The following is a 14475-nucleotide window of genomic DNA, read 5'->3' as shown; positions in this document are numbered from 1 at the left end:
TGCTATTAGTATGGGTTCCTGACGCTTGGCAGACCTGGGCAGGTCCCTCACCACAGTGTATCTTTCTACCAACTCCACCAGCTGGTCTGCGGTTGCCGGGCCTCTATGGCTTACCCAGTGCTGCTGGTCATCTGGCACGGATTACAAGTACCAATTCATCACCACCCATTCCACCATTTTAGGGCCTGTCAATTTTTCTGGTTGCAGACATTTTTTTGACCAGTTGCTTCAGTCGCTCATAGTCTCTAATGTGGTTGATTGACAGGTCAAAGCAGGCCTTTTCTGGGTCACCGATAAGGAAAGGGACGATAATGCCAGCCCAGTGGTCATGATTAGGGATGAGCCGAACACCCTCCGGTTCAGTTCGCAGCAGAACATGCGAACAGACCAAAAATTTGTGCGAACACGCAAACCCCGTTAAAGTCTATGAGACTCGAACGTGAAAAATCAAAAGTGCTAATTTTAAAGGCTAATATGCAAGTTATTGTCATAAAAAGTGTTTGGGGACCGGGGTCCTGCCCCAGGGGACAAGTATCAATGCAAAAAAGTTTTAAAAACTGACGATTTTTCGGGAGAAGCAATTTTAATAATGCTTAAAGTGAAACAATAAAAGTGTAATATTTCTTTAAATATTGTGCCGCCTGCGGGGTGTCTATAGTATGCCTGTAAAGTGGTTCATTTTTCCTGTGTTTAGAACAGTTCCTACACAAAATGACATTTCTAAAGGAAAAAAAGTCATTCAAAACTGCTTGCGGCTGTAATGTAATGTTGCCCACCCACCCCCCACCCCATCACCAGGCCCTTTGGGTCTGGTATGGATATTAAGGTGAACGCTGCACCCAAATTAAAAAAAAAAGGCGTGGGGCCCCCAGACCCTATATACTCTGAACAGCAGCAGTATACAGGCAGCCCCCGGGTCACAAACAAGATAGGAACTGTAGGTTTGTTCTTAAGTTGAATCTGTTTGTAATTTGGAACATGTACATTTTGTAAGTGTACCTCCAGCCAAAAAAATCTATTTTTAAGCTTTTTGGATAACATAGGGAAGGGTTATCATCACCTCTGTAACATTTGTTTTGCTGTCTGTGCCCTCACAGTTACTCTTGGTGGGTGCGGAACGGGCCACGGTGTGAAATATTATATCAAGAATTGTTATTACATACCCCTGTTAAACACGGGCAGAAAAATTGGGCCTTAGGTGGTGGTGGTGGTGGAGGTACAACACTGTAAAGCCTCCAAGATACTTTTGTTGAGTGCAGGAACAGGCCCTGCTGTGAAATATTAGATCAAAAATTGTAATTATGCGCCCCTGTTAAACAGGGGCAGAAAAATTGGGCCTTAGGCAGTGGTGGTGGTGCCACAACACTGCAACCCCTCACAGATACTCTTGTTGAGCGCAGGAACGAGCCCTGCTGTTAAATATTTGATCAAAAATTGTAATTACATGCCCCTGAACAGGGGCAGAAAAATTGGTCCTTAGGTAGTGGTGGTGGTGCCCTGAACCAAAAATATTCTTAGAAGCTATCATCATGAAAATTGAAGAGGAATAGGATAGTCACTCATCATAATAGGATAGTCACTCGGCATATGCAGTCTTCAAGGGATCCCACATCCATAGAAAAATCATTTGGTTACATCAGCATCAGATGCTTGGTAGCTGGTGATCCAAGACTGATTCATTTTTATAAATGTGAGCCGATCAACAGAGTCTGTGGACAGGTGCACTCTGTGATCGGTTACAAAGCCTCCAGCAGCACTGAATGTGCGGTCAGAAACAACGCTAGATGCAGGACAGGCCAGTAGCTCAATTGCATATTGAGCAAGCTCTGGCCAGTGGTCCATCCTCAAGACCCAGTAACCCAGTGGATGTTCTGGTGGAAAGGTCTCAAAGTCTGATCTTACCCCTAGATATTCCTGCACCATGTAATTCAGACGCTGAGGATGGTTGCTGGAACTGATCAGACCTGGGTGCTGAGGACTGAAGAATTGCCAGCCACCTTCTCTACCGCTCTTTCTGTGACTGAACGAAGCCTCAGCAACACGTTGCACAGCACCAGGAAATTATAACCTCCCAGGCTCTGGAAACGCATTGCACAAACCTTTCTGCAAGGCCTCCCGAAGATGTTTCATCCTCTGTTCCTTCTACAACCCTACCCTTGTAACGTAGATCAAGAAGGGTTGCCAGTCAGTAGGGATGAGCTTCGAGTTCGAGTCGAACTCCTGTTCGACTCGAACATTGGCTGTTCGCAAGTTCGCCGAACAGCGAACAATTTGGGGTGTTCGCGGCAAATTCGAATGCTGCAGAACACTCTTTAAAAGTCTATCGGAGAAATCAAAAGTGCTTATTTTAAAGGCTTATATGCAAGTTATTGTCATAAAAAGTGTTTGGGGACCTGGGTCCTGCCCCAGGGGACATGGATCAATGCAAAAAAAAGTTTTAAAAACGTCAGTTTTTTTTTTTCAGGAGCAGTGATTTTAATAATGCTTAAAGTCAAACAATAAAAGTGTAATATCCCTTTAAATTTCGTAGCTGGGGGGTGTCTATAGTATGCCTGTAAAGGGGCGCATGTTTCCTGTGTTTAGAATAGTCTGACAGCAAAATGACATTTCGAAGGAAAAAACCCATTTAAAACTACTCGCGGCTATTGCATTGCCGGTCCGACAATACACATAGAAGTTCATTGATAAATACTGCATGGGAATTCCCCACAGGGGAACCCCGAACCAAAATAAAAAAAAAAAAAAAAATGACGTGGGGGTCCCCCCCTCCTGAACTGTACCAGGCCACATGCCCTCAAAATTGGGAGGGTGCTTTGGGGTAGCCCCCCAAAACACCTTGTCCCCATGTTGATGAGGACAAGGGCCTCATCCCCACAACCCTGGCCGGTGGTTGTGGGGGTCTGCGGGCGGGGGGCTTATCGGAATCTGGAAGCCCCCTTTAACAAGGGGACTCCCAGATCCCGGCCCCCCCCCCCGTGTGAAATGGTAAGGGGGTATTTACCCCTACCATTTCACTAAAAAACTGTCAAAAATGTTAAAAATGACGAGACAGTTTTTGACAATTCCTTTATTTAAATGCTTCTTCTTTCTTCTTTCTTCTATCTTCCTTCATCATCTTCTTCTTCTGTTTCTTCTGGTTCTTCCTCCGGTGTTCTCGTCCAGCATCTCCTCCGCGGCATCTTCTATCTTCTTCTCCTCGGGCCGCTTCGCACCCATGGCATGGGGGGAGGCTCCTGCTCTTCTCTTCATCTTCTTCTTCATCTTCTTCTTCATCTTCTTCTCTTCTTCTCTTCTTCATTTTCTTCTCCAGGCCGCTCCGCATCCATGCTGGCATGGAGGGAGGCTCCCGCTGTGTGAAGGCGTCTCCTCGTCTGACGGTTCTTAAATAACGGGGAGCGGGGCCACCCAGTGACCCCGCCCCCCTCTGACGCACGGGACATGATGGGACTTCCCTGTGGCATTCCCCGTGACGTCACAGGGAAGTCCCATCAAGTCACCGTGCGTCAGAGGGGGGCGGGGTCACCGAGTGGCCCCGCCCCCCGTTATTTAATAACCAGTCAGATGAGGAGACGCCATCACACAGCGGGAGCCTCCCTCCATGCCAGCATGGATGCGGAGCGGCCCGGAGAAGAAGATGAAGAAGATGAAGAGAAGAGCGGGAGCCTCCCCCCATGCCATGGGTGCGGAGCGGCCCGAGGAGAAGAAGATAGAAGACGCTGCGGAGGAGATGCTGGAAGAGAACGCCGGAGGAAGAACCAGAAGAACCAGAAGAGCCAGAAGAACCAGAAGAAGAAGATGAATGAAGATAGAAGAAAGAAGAAGCATTTAAATAAAGGAATTGTCAAAAACTGTCTCTTGTCATTTTTAACATTTTTGACAGTTTTTTAGTGAAATGGTAGGGGTAAGTACCCCCTTACCATTTCACACAGGGGGGAGGGCCGGGATCTGGGGGTCCCCTTGTTAAAGGGGGCTTCCAGATTCCGATAAGCCCCCCGCCCGCAGACCCCCACAACCACCGGCCAGGGTTGTGGGGATGAGGCCCTTGTCCTCATCAACATGGGGATGAGGCCCTTGTCCTCATCAACATGGGGACAAGGTGTTTTGGGGGCTACCCTAAAGCACCCTCCCAATGTTGAGGGCATGTGGCCTGGTACGGTTCAGGAGGGGGGGGGGCGCTCTTTCGTCCCCCCCTCTTTTCCTGTGGCCTGCCAGGTTGCGTGCTCGGATAAGGGTCTGGTATGGATTCTTGGGGGGACCCCACGCCGTTTTTTTTTTTTTTTTTTTTTTTTTTTTGGCGCGGGGTTCCCCTTAAAATCCGTACCAGACCTGAAGGGTCTGGTATGGAATTTAGGGGGACCCCCACGTCTTTTTTTTTTTTTTTTTAATTTTGGTTCGGGGTTCCCCTGTGGGGAATTCCCATGCCGTTTTTATCAATGAAATGTGTATTGTCGGACCGGCAATGCAATAGCCACGAGTAGTTTTAAATGGGTTTTTCCTTTGAAATGTCATTTTGCTGTCAGACTGTTCTAAACACAGGAAACATGCGCCCCTTTACAGGCATACTATAGACACACCCCAGCTACGAAATTTAAAGGGATATTACACTTTTATTGTTTGACTTTAAGCATTATTAAAATCACTGCTCCCGGCCGTTTTTAAAACTTTTTTTGCATTGATCCATGTCCCCTGGTGCAGGACCCAGGTGCCCAAACACTTTTTATGACAATAACTTGCATATAAGCCTTTAAAATTAGCACTTTTGATTATTCATGTTCGTATCCCATAGACTTTACCGGTGTTCGCGTGTTCGAACAAACTTTTTGCCTGTTCGCATGTTCTGGTGCGAACCGAACAGGGGGGTGTTCGGCTCATCCCTACCAGCCAGTAATGATCCCTCTCCTTGATACCACGAATCCAAGGGTCCTTTCGCCGGCTTTGCAGGATCAGGGAGGCTATGCAATGTAGGTTTGCAGAGGCATTCGATCCTGAGTCCTCTGGGTCACTAAGGATCACATGATCCTCAACCACCTCCTCCCAGCCACTTACAACTCCATGGGTTTCTGGGGACTGCAAACGATCCCTTGAAGACTGCTGCTGATGCTGAGTGTTAACCTCCACCTCCATGCGGACACAATTCATCTTTCTTCTTTCTTCTTCTTTTTTTCTTCTTCTTTTTTCTTCCCCCCCGCTGTTCTGCCTCAAGTGCCCTGTCCATTATTCCACGAAGCGTTTGCGACAAGAGGGGACAGTATCACTGCTCACTATGATTGTGGCCTTATCAAATGGTGACAGGACAGTGCATGCATCCTTGATCAGTAGCCACTGGCGTGGCGAAAAAAAGCCAAGCTCCCCTGTCCTGGTGCCATACTCACACAGGTACTCATTGATGACCCTCTGCTGAGTTCCACCTGGTGGGCATGTCACAAATGAGGCGGTTCTTGGGCAGGTTGCATTCTCTTTGAATGTCAGACAGCTGAGCACTGGCATTATATAACTGGCGGAAATGACTACAGACTTTCCTGGCTTGCCTTAGGAGATCCTGTGAGATCCTGCTCAAGAACCGCTGCACCACCAAATTCAGGATGTGAGCCAAACAGGGACATGGGTCAAGTGTCCCTGTCGGAGGGCGGAGAGGAGTTTGGTGCCATTATCACATATAACCATTCCTGGCTGAAGCTGGCGTGGTGTTAACCACCTCTGAGCCTGCCCTGCAGAGCTGCCAGAATCTCTGCCCCAGTGTGGCTCCTGTCCCCTAAGCAGACCAACTCAAGCACCGCATGGCATCTTTTTGCCTGAGTGCTTGCGTAGCCCCTTGAACGCCTACGGAGCACCGCTGGTTCAGCGGAGAAATCTGCAAAGGAAGAGGCCATAGAGGACCATGAGTCAGCAGTTATGTGCACCTTACTGCTGACCGCCCTGTCCAAGGAGGCCAAAACATTGCCTTCCACATGCTGATAGAGAGCTGGAATGGCCTACCGTGAAAAGAAATGGCGTTTGGGAACCTGCCACTGAGGTACCGCACATTCCACAAATTCACAAAAGGGGGCAGAGTTTTCCAGCTGAAAAGGCAGCAGTTGCAGTGCTAGCAATTTGGGCAAGCTAACATTCAGACACTGAGCATGTGGATGGCTGGGACCAAATTTCTTTCAACTGTTTACCAACTGGGGTAGGGAAATTTGCCTGCTACAATCGGATGTTGGTGGCTAGCAGATTGGCCGCAAGTACTTGGGACACCTATTTCTATACCTTCATTCCTCTCAGTGCAGGTTTCTGAGAGGACTGGAGGTATAGTGGGGTTGGAGATCCCAGCCGATGAGGAGCAAGGAGAGGTCCACCTTGTTCTTTGATGTGGGTCTTTTAAGTGCTGTTGCCAACGGACTGCATGGGAGGTCATCATATGGTCATATGTCTGGTCAAGTATGTGGTGCCCAAGCGACTGCTGTTTTGGCCATGCTTGATATGCATCAGACATATGTTGCAAACAGCAACGGTGCAATCTGCTGCACATGTGTCATAAAAGGCCCACACCAAAGAACTTTTCAAAATATGCGGGGAGTCAGCAGCGCCCTACACCTGCTTAGCTCTGCGGTGTGATGCAATAGGGTAGCTGCACCATGGAGGGCATCCTACCTCGTTGGAGATGTGCCAGCTCCTCCTCCTCTCTTCTATCAGGCACCCAAGTTGAGTCAGTGACCTCATCATCCCCTCCCTCCTCGTCATTGGAGCAAACTTGGCAGTATGCTGCAGCTGGGGGAACATGACTGCCAGTTTCTTGACCTTCTTGGGCACCCCCTCTCTCTAGGCTGACATTACTCCCTTCATCAACCTGGGTACCATCATCGGAGCTTTCAAATCGCTGTGCATCCTCCTGCAGCATGTACCTGACACTGTGGTCGAATAGTTTGGGGGACTCCTCGGTGCATGATGGTGGGGCTAGTGAAGGAGTGACTGTTGACATGGAGCCGATGGAATAGGCCACTTTGGCAGCTGCATTGGCAGGCAAACTACTCTGAGCCTGGGTGAGAGGAGGATGAGGATAGCTTTGTTATCCATTCCACCAACTTTTCTGCATGTTGTGGCTCAATACCACGGCCAGCTGCAGGAAAAAAGGACAAGCGTGCCCCACGGCCACGTGATGAGGATGCACCGTGTCCACGACCAGCACTGTCGACTGTAGACACAGAGCCTGCTTGCCCTCTTTTAGTGGCCTGTGAGCGTCTGCCTCTCCTTCGTGGCCTTCCGGACATGCTGTTTAGCAAAAAACACTATATTGTATTGTGTACTGTGTACACCACCAGGAAAGTAGTAGCGACTGCACTAGGAGTGCACGGTACTGTGTACACCAACAGAAGTTTAATAACAACCATGGGTGCTCTGTGTATATTGTGTACACCACTAGGAAAGTAGTAGCAACTGCACTAGGGGTGCACGGTAGTGTGTACACCAACAGAAGTTTAATAACAACTATGGGTGTACTGTATTGACCACCAGAAAAGTATGAGCAACTGCACTATGGGTGCACAGCACTGTATACTGTGTACACCAGGAACGGCCTGCAGTCAGATATAGCTAAACTGGAGAATATATATAGATAGATATAATGAGACTGACTGTGTGTGTGTATGTATGTATGTATGTGTGTGTGTGTGTGTGTGTGTGTGTATATATATATATATCTGCAGCTAACAATCACCTGCCTGAAGTATATTAGAAACAGTACACCAGGAACGGAATGCAGTCAGGCTCAGCTAAACTGGTTACAGTGGAGATTATATATATATATATATATATATATATATATTTATTACACTGCAGCTAACTGAATAATCTAAATGACACTTTCTCTGTCCACGCCAATGACACACTATACAAGGCCGATGTGCAGGCAGCCTTATATAGTGTGGGGCGTGGACATAGTCCCCCTGAGCCATGATTGGCAAAAGGCACTCTGCCTTTGGCCAATTATGGCTCTCTTAGCTGAGGGCGCTGTGATTGGCCAAAGCATGCAGGTCATGGTGCATGCTCTGGCCAACCATCATACAGCAATGCACTGCGCTCTTGCAGTGCATTATGGGTCATTACGTGCCGCTCAAATTTGGCGCAAACGGCCCATAATTTTCGGTTTTCGACGAACGGGCGAACAGCCAATGTTCGAGTGGAACTCATGTTTGACCCGAACAGAAAGCTCATCCCTAGTCACGATCCACCCCTCTCTCTTCACTATCCTCTGAAAGGTGGTTAGAAAGGACTCCACATCTTCATTTGGTGTCAGTTTCTGCGAAACATGGTTGGCCCTCATGGCTACTTTTTTTTTCTTTTTCTTTTTTTTTTTTTTTTTTTTTTTAACTTTATTATTTATTCAGTTTTTTTTAAAGCTTTAACAGTACATTTAATAAAAATCAAGTAAACATATCATATCTACATAATAAGATTAATAAATAAGCTGGGATGGAGGCCTATTCTACTAGTAAAAAATAAAAGATAAAAAACCAAAAAGACCCCGGGGGTAGGAAACACCCTAAACCCTCCTTCTACACCCATTTCCAGTGTTATAGAATTAGTATTTACACCTTAATTCCTCCCCTCTTTTCCAACCCTCCCTCTCCCCTTCAAATGTGCTCGTGTTTAAATTCCTATATCAACTTTATCAAACTGTTCTTATATTACAAATGATTTACTTTATTAAGATTAGCTAACCCTTTAGTTCCGTTTGGTCTAATATTTCCTTTTCCTATCAGGTTGTCTATTCTGGGTGATTTTCCTGCTCTATAATACTCTTTACCCTCTTTTTTCCAGCCAGGGTCTCCACATCCTGACAAATTCCTTGAGGTTACCTCTTTGTATACACTGCTCTTTCTCTACAGAGGGTCTCATTTATTGTTCCAATCCAGCCTCTTACTGTAGGGGGTGCCTTTGATTGCCATCTCGATGTAATCATTTTCCTGGCTTGGAACAAGCATTTCAGGATTGGTATTGTAATGCTCTTCCTCTCACCCTGTTCCCGCCTATACCCCAGTATGCATACTATGGCCTCCCTCTCCAGTGTAATTCCAAATATATCTCTCATGGTATCGATCACCCCCTCCCAATATCGGAACAGCTTGGGGCATCTCCACACCATGTGTATGAGATCCCCAGTCCCTTGGCATCTGGGGCAGCTATCATCAGATCTTCTACCAAACCTAACCACTTGGGAGTATAGTAGGCTCTATTTAGCAACATCAGATGAGATATCTTCTGCGGGGGGAGACCGATCCCATCGGTCCCATCTCTAAGATTCTCCTCCACTGCTCCTGTGTTATAGCCCCTATGTCCTTTTCCCATCTTATTCTTTCAAAGCAGAGTCCCCCCTCCCCCCGTTGACTTCTTTACTTATTTGCCCATATATTTCGAATATTAGACCCTTAGTGGGACCTACCCGAAATAAACTTCGGAAGAGGGGTGTTTCTTTCCATTCTAAGGGTTGACTCCTAAATTGGACATCAAGGGCATGTCTTAGCTGTAAATAGGTGTAAAATGTGCTCTGCGATAAATTGAATTCAAGTTTCAGCTACGAAAATTTTTTAAGTGAAGTACCCACATAAAGTTGTCTCAACCTTTTAATACCTTGTTTTTCCCACTCTCTGGCTTTTCCTATCCGGGGGATATCCTGCAGGTTACTGTTGTTCCAAATGGAGGTATAGTCAATGAACCTATTGTATCTCATCAGTTTTTTAACTGTTTTCCATATTTTAATTATTTTAATTGTTAGGTACTTATAGCGAAAATAATCCACCTCTAGCGCTTCAATTACTGTGTTATGCAAAGTTAATATTATTCTTCCATTGGGAGTACCTCCATTCGGAACACCGCATCCCATCAACTGCTGCAGCTGTGATGATAAATAATAACTCTCGGGGGGAGGGCAACGCAAACCCACCTTCCCCCATCAGAAGCTGAAGTGTACGGAGTCGGATCCTGGCTTGTCCCCCTTTCCATATTAGCTCCCTGAAAAGACTCGATTTTATTAAACCAATTCTTGCATAATCTATTAGTAAGAGTTCAGATTTCTTCCAGTTTATTTCCAACCCTGTAAAACTACCAAATTCCTCCACTATGCTCGTTGCTTTTGTCAATGATTGACCCGTATCTCCCAGGAAGAGCAAAATATCGTTTGCGTACAACGCGATTCTTTCTTCTCCCGTCTTCCTCTGGAAGCCGTTATCTCGGGGCTCGTTCTTAGAGATAGCCGGTGGTTCCATTGCTAAAGCAAAGGGTGACAATGGACACCCCTGTCTCGTCCCCCTCTCCAGTTCTATCTTATCCAAAAGTTCATTATTCATTTTAAGTCTTGCACTGGGCCTATCGTAAAGCGTTTTAATCCAACTGGTGTAAGAGGGACCAATTCCAAATTTCCCCAGCACCTATATCCCCACTCCACGCTGTCAAAAGCTTTGGTCACATCCAGTGACAATACGGCTCTTGATCCCTTGTTCTCCGTTGGCGCCTGTAAATTTAGAAATGCCCTTCTGACATTCGTACTTGTAGATCTATTAGCTATAAATCCCGCCTGATCCAGATGGATTAGTTTGGGAATAATTCTATTTAACCTGGCTGCCAGAACCTTGGCCAAAATTTTGGTGTCGGAGCATAGGAGAGAGATTGGCCTATATGCCGCTACATCTAAAGGATCCTTTCCTTCTTTCTGGAGGACTATGATGGTTGCCTCTAACATTGAAGCTGGCAATCATCCCTCCCTGGTTGCCCCCGCTAATGCTTTTAGCAACTCCGGGAGTAATATACCACCATAATATTTGTACTCCTCAGTTGGAAGTCCATCTGGACCGGGGGATTTTTGGTTTGCCATAATAGCTACTGCCTGTTGGAGTTCTGCAAGAGTTATTGGGATTTCCAATTCATTTCTTTCCTCCTGCGTAATGGCTGGTATTTCCAGGTTCCCCAGGAAGTCTTCCATCACACCTTCCACTCCCCTTTTCTGAGCAGTATAAATGTTTTTATAATAACCCCTAAATATTTGCACTATCTCTCCACCTGTGGACCTGATGGTGAGGATAGATGGTGGGGAGTCGGATTTCACCATCTGCGCCAGCATCTTTCCTACGCTTTCACCCTCTGCGAAGGAGGATTGCCGCTGAAGGAGTCGTCTAGTCTCAGCCTTCTGCATAATTGCTATCTTATACTCTTGTTGTTTATCTAACCATATTGTTTCCCTCCCGGGTGTAGGATCTATTATATAATTATTTTCAGCCTCTAACACCTCCCTTCAGATTTTTTCCTCCCAGGTTCTAGCATCCTTTGGCCACCTGTTGTATTAGGATCCCTCTAAGATATGCCTTTAGGGTATCCCATAGTATCCCAGCCGACTCCGTGCCTACATTAAATTCTACAAATTCTCTCAGTTTAGGATTTATTTTCCACTCCTTCTGGGTTCTTTCCCCCCTAGTTTCAATGTAACCACTATTGGGGAGTGATCTTAAATCCCTCTTGGCCAATATGTAATTTTTTCTGTAATCTGTAGAGCTCTATCATTTCCCAGGGCCATATCTATCCTGGAAAGCGTGGAGTATGAGGCTGAATAGCAAGAATATTGCTGGGCTCCCGGATTCCGTGTTCTCCACAAATCTACTAACCCCACTTCGTCCAGAAATTGGCTCAGATGGCACTTCTCCGTGGGCTCTGAGAGGATCCGTATGGGAAGCCTATACAACTTTGTCTAGAATCTCATTGAAGTCTCCTACTACTATGATCGGCACTTCTTCTTTGTCTAGCAAAAATTAATTTAGTCTAAGCATAACATCTATTTTAAATAGTGGAGGGATATAAATATTTGCCACAATGTACATACTATTATCAATTGAGCAGTACAAAAAGATATATCAACCCATCTCATCTATGCTGGTCTGTCTACAGGAAAAATTCACCCCAGTTCTCACCATGACACTTACCCCCTTGCTATAGGAAGAGTATACCGAATGGTACTGACGTTGGTATTTCTTATTCTGTAATTGCTGGACTGTATGTTTAGTTAGGTGTGTTTCCTGCAGGCAGGCCAGCTCTACTCCATATCTCTCCAGCATGGAGAATACCACTGCTTTTTTAGCCGATGTCCCCAGCCCCCTAACATTCCAGGAACCTATATTAAGTGTTTTAGCTAGCATATAGAGTCTGGAAATAAATACAAAGCTGTAAGCTGTAAAGAGTATCTATTTAGAACTAAATTAATCTCTAATTCATACTTTAACTCCACTCTAATACCCATTATTTTGGGTTGTGATCCCCATAACCCAATCTCTTTTCTGTTCCCTTTAGTGATTTTAAACAAAAAGGCCAACATGACCACTTTAAGTAAAGATACTTTCCAAAATAATTTCATGTGAGTTGCAAACACAATTTTCTTGTACCTATAATTATTACATTGTGCATCATCTTGCATCCAACAAGTGCAATTTCCTATAATATTCCTCCGTGTTGTGCCCTTATTTAATCCACATTTCCCTATTGTTAATTCTTGAACAATTCCTGTGTTACCTCCCTCTCTCCCCTCACCACCTAACTAGGTGACCCCCAAGGGGCTTTTGAATGACCGTGTCCAAAAACCACCTGTTCCTCATATTTACTCCCATATTCATTCCCTTCCATCACTCCCCATACAACAACTGTGTGTATCAATTCCCGCCCCCCCCGATTTAAAAAAAAAAAAAAAAAAAAAAAAAAAAAAAGGCATCAAACAATACACCCTCTACATTTTTTTTTCCACCCTCCTCCCCCCGCTTCAGGTTATCTAAACTTTCTCCTTATTTTCTTCTAACTACTTCTCCACTCCGTCCGGGGATTAAAAAATCTGGGTTCCCCCCAGTGCAGTTACACATAACCTTGCCGGGTAGAGAAGGGCATAAGTCAACTTAAATTTTTGTAAAGTACGCTTGGACTATATAAACTCTGCTCTACGTCTCTGAGAAGTCAGAGTAAAATGATATTTTTACACCACTGAAAAAAACATTTCCCGCCTCCCTTGCTTTTCCGCAGTAATCACACTTTATCCTTATAGTTAAGGAACTTCATCAGTAGAGGCCTGGGGAATCCTGCTGCTGGGGGAGCCTTAAAGGGCACTCTTGTTGAGAATGACTCTCTTCCAAAGAGATCAACCAGCCACTTTTCTAGGAATTCTATAGGGTTGGAGCCCTCACTTTTTTTGGGCAGGCCCACCATCCTCACATTGTCCCTTCGGAGCCTATTCTCCATCTCCTCAATTTTGGACGCATGCCTGGATATCTGTTCCTTCATACTTTTCACTTCTTTTATCAATGGGAATATATCATCTTCTAACTGACTAGTCCTTCCTTCCAAGGCAATTGTTCTCTCCGCTGTTTTTTGTAAGTCCTGTCTGACCAATAACAGATCCTCTTTTACTCCCTTCATTTGATCACAAAGATCATTAAGCGATCCATTACATGCATTCACTGCCTTAAGTACATCCTTCAAAGTTGGTTCCTTCTCTAGGGGTAAACAAGGCTCGGCTATTACATCTGTATTTATATTTTGTTTGCTCAACCCCGAGCTTTTATTACTCTGTGATTTTGCTGACAGGACCGGCGGTGCTGTAACAGTTAATTGACTCTGGCCCTGGCTTTTCCTATCTGATAAACCCCCCTGTTGTGCTTTGGACTGTGACCCCTTCTTTGGTGGGGTCTGAACAGGGGTATGTGCATATTGTTCCAATTTTGCTGCAGCTGCTACCATTTGCTAAGAGCTTTTCTCCTTGGAGGAGCGTAGATTCTGCATCCTGTAGCCTCCAATTAGCAAAAGGGAAGTACCAGGTAAGCAATGATTACGGGGCTAGCTAGTTCCCCACTTAAGAAATCTGCGTTTAGTTGTTACCCTCTACTGGACTGATCATGAAAACCCAAAAAATAAATAAATACATTTTGTATCTGTGGCTGCAAAAACGCAGACATCCAGTAAGAGCCTTAATCTATTCTGACCGTATCTTCACAATATACAAAGACTCTGGGTCAGAAGTTAGAAGTTAGCATCCTAAAACTGCATACACAGTCTCTGGGACAGCATTTTGCAGTATGTAACCATATATACCTTTATTGATTCAGCAGTTAGCAGTATTCATCCACAGTATGTCTCCATATACACAGTTTCTGGGTCAGTGTTTAGCTATATGTAACTATGACCATATCCATACCAGGGGCGGATCTAGAGTCTAGTCTCGGGAGGGGCACTGCCAGAAAATATATTTCTTTTGGGGTACATCTATCGGGGAAATGGCTGGTGTTGGCGCTTCAATCATCACGGCACCATGGTTGTTATGGTGTCAGGATGATTGAAGCGCATTATTACTATTATTACATTGTTATAAAAAATTAAATAGTTTAACTCACCATAATGCAGAATCAGTGGGAGCCCCGAGTGTGTCACTTGCCACGTCACCTGTCACCAGATGCAGATTGTCACTTGCCACGTCAC

This window comes from Aquarana catesbeiana, linkage group LG06 (genome assembly GCF_042186555.1).
Source record: "Aquarana catesbeiana isolate 2022-GZ linkage group LG06, ASM4218655v1, whole genome shotgun sequence".
In the NCBI taxonomy this organism is placed as follows: Eukaryota; Metazoa; Chordata; class Amphibia; order Anura; family Ranidae; genus Aquarana; species Aquarana catesbeiana.
Note: the sequence above shows the minus strand (reverse complement) of the source record.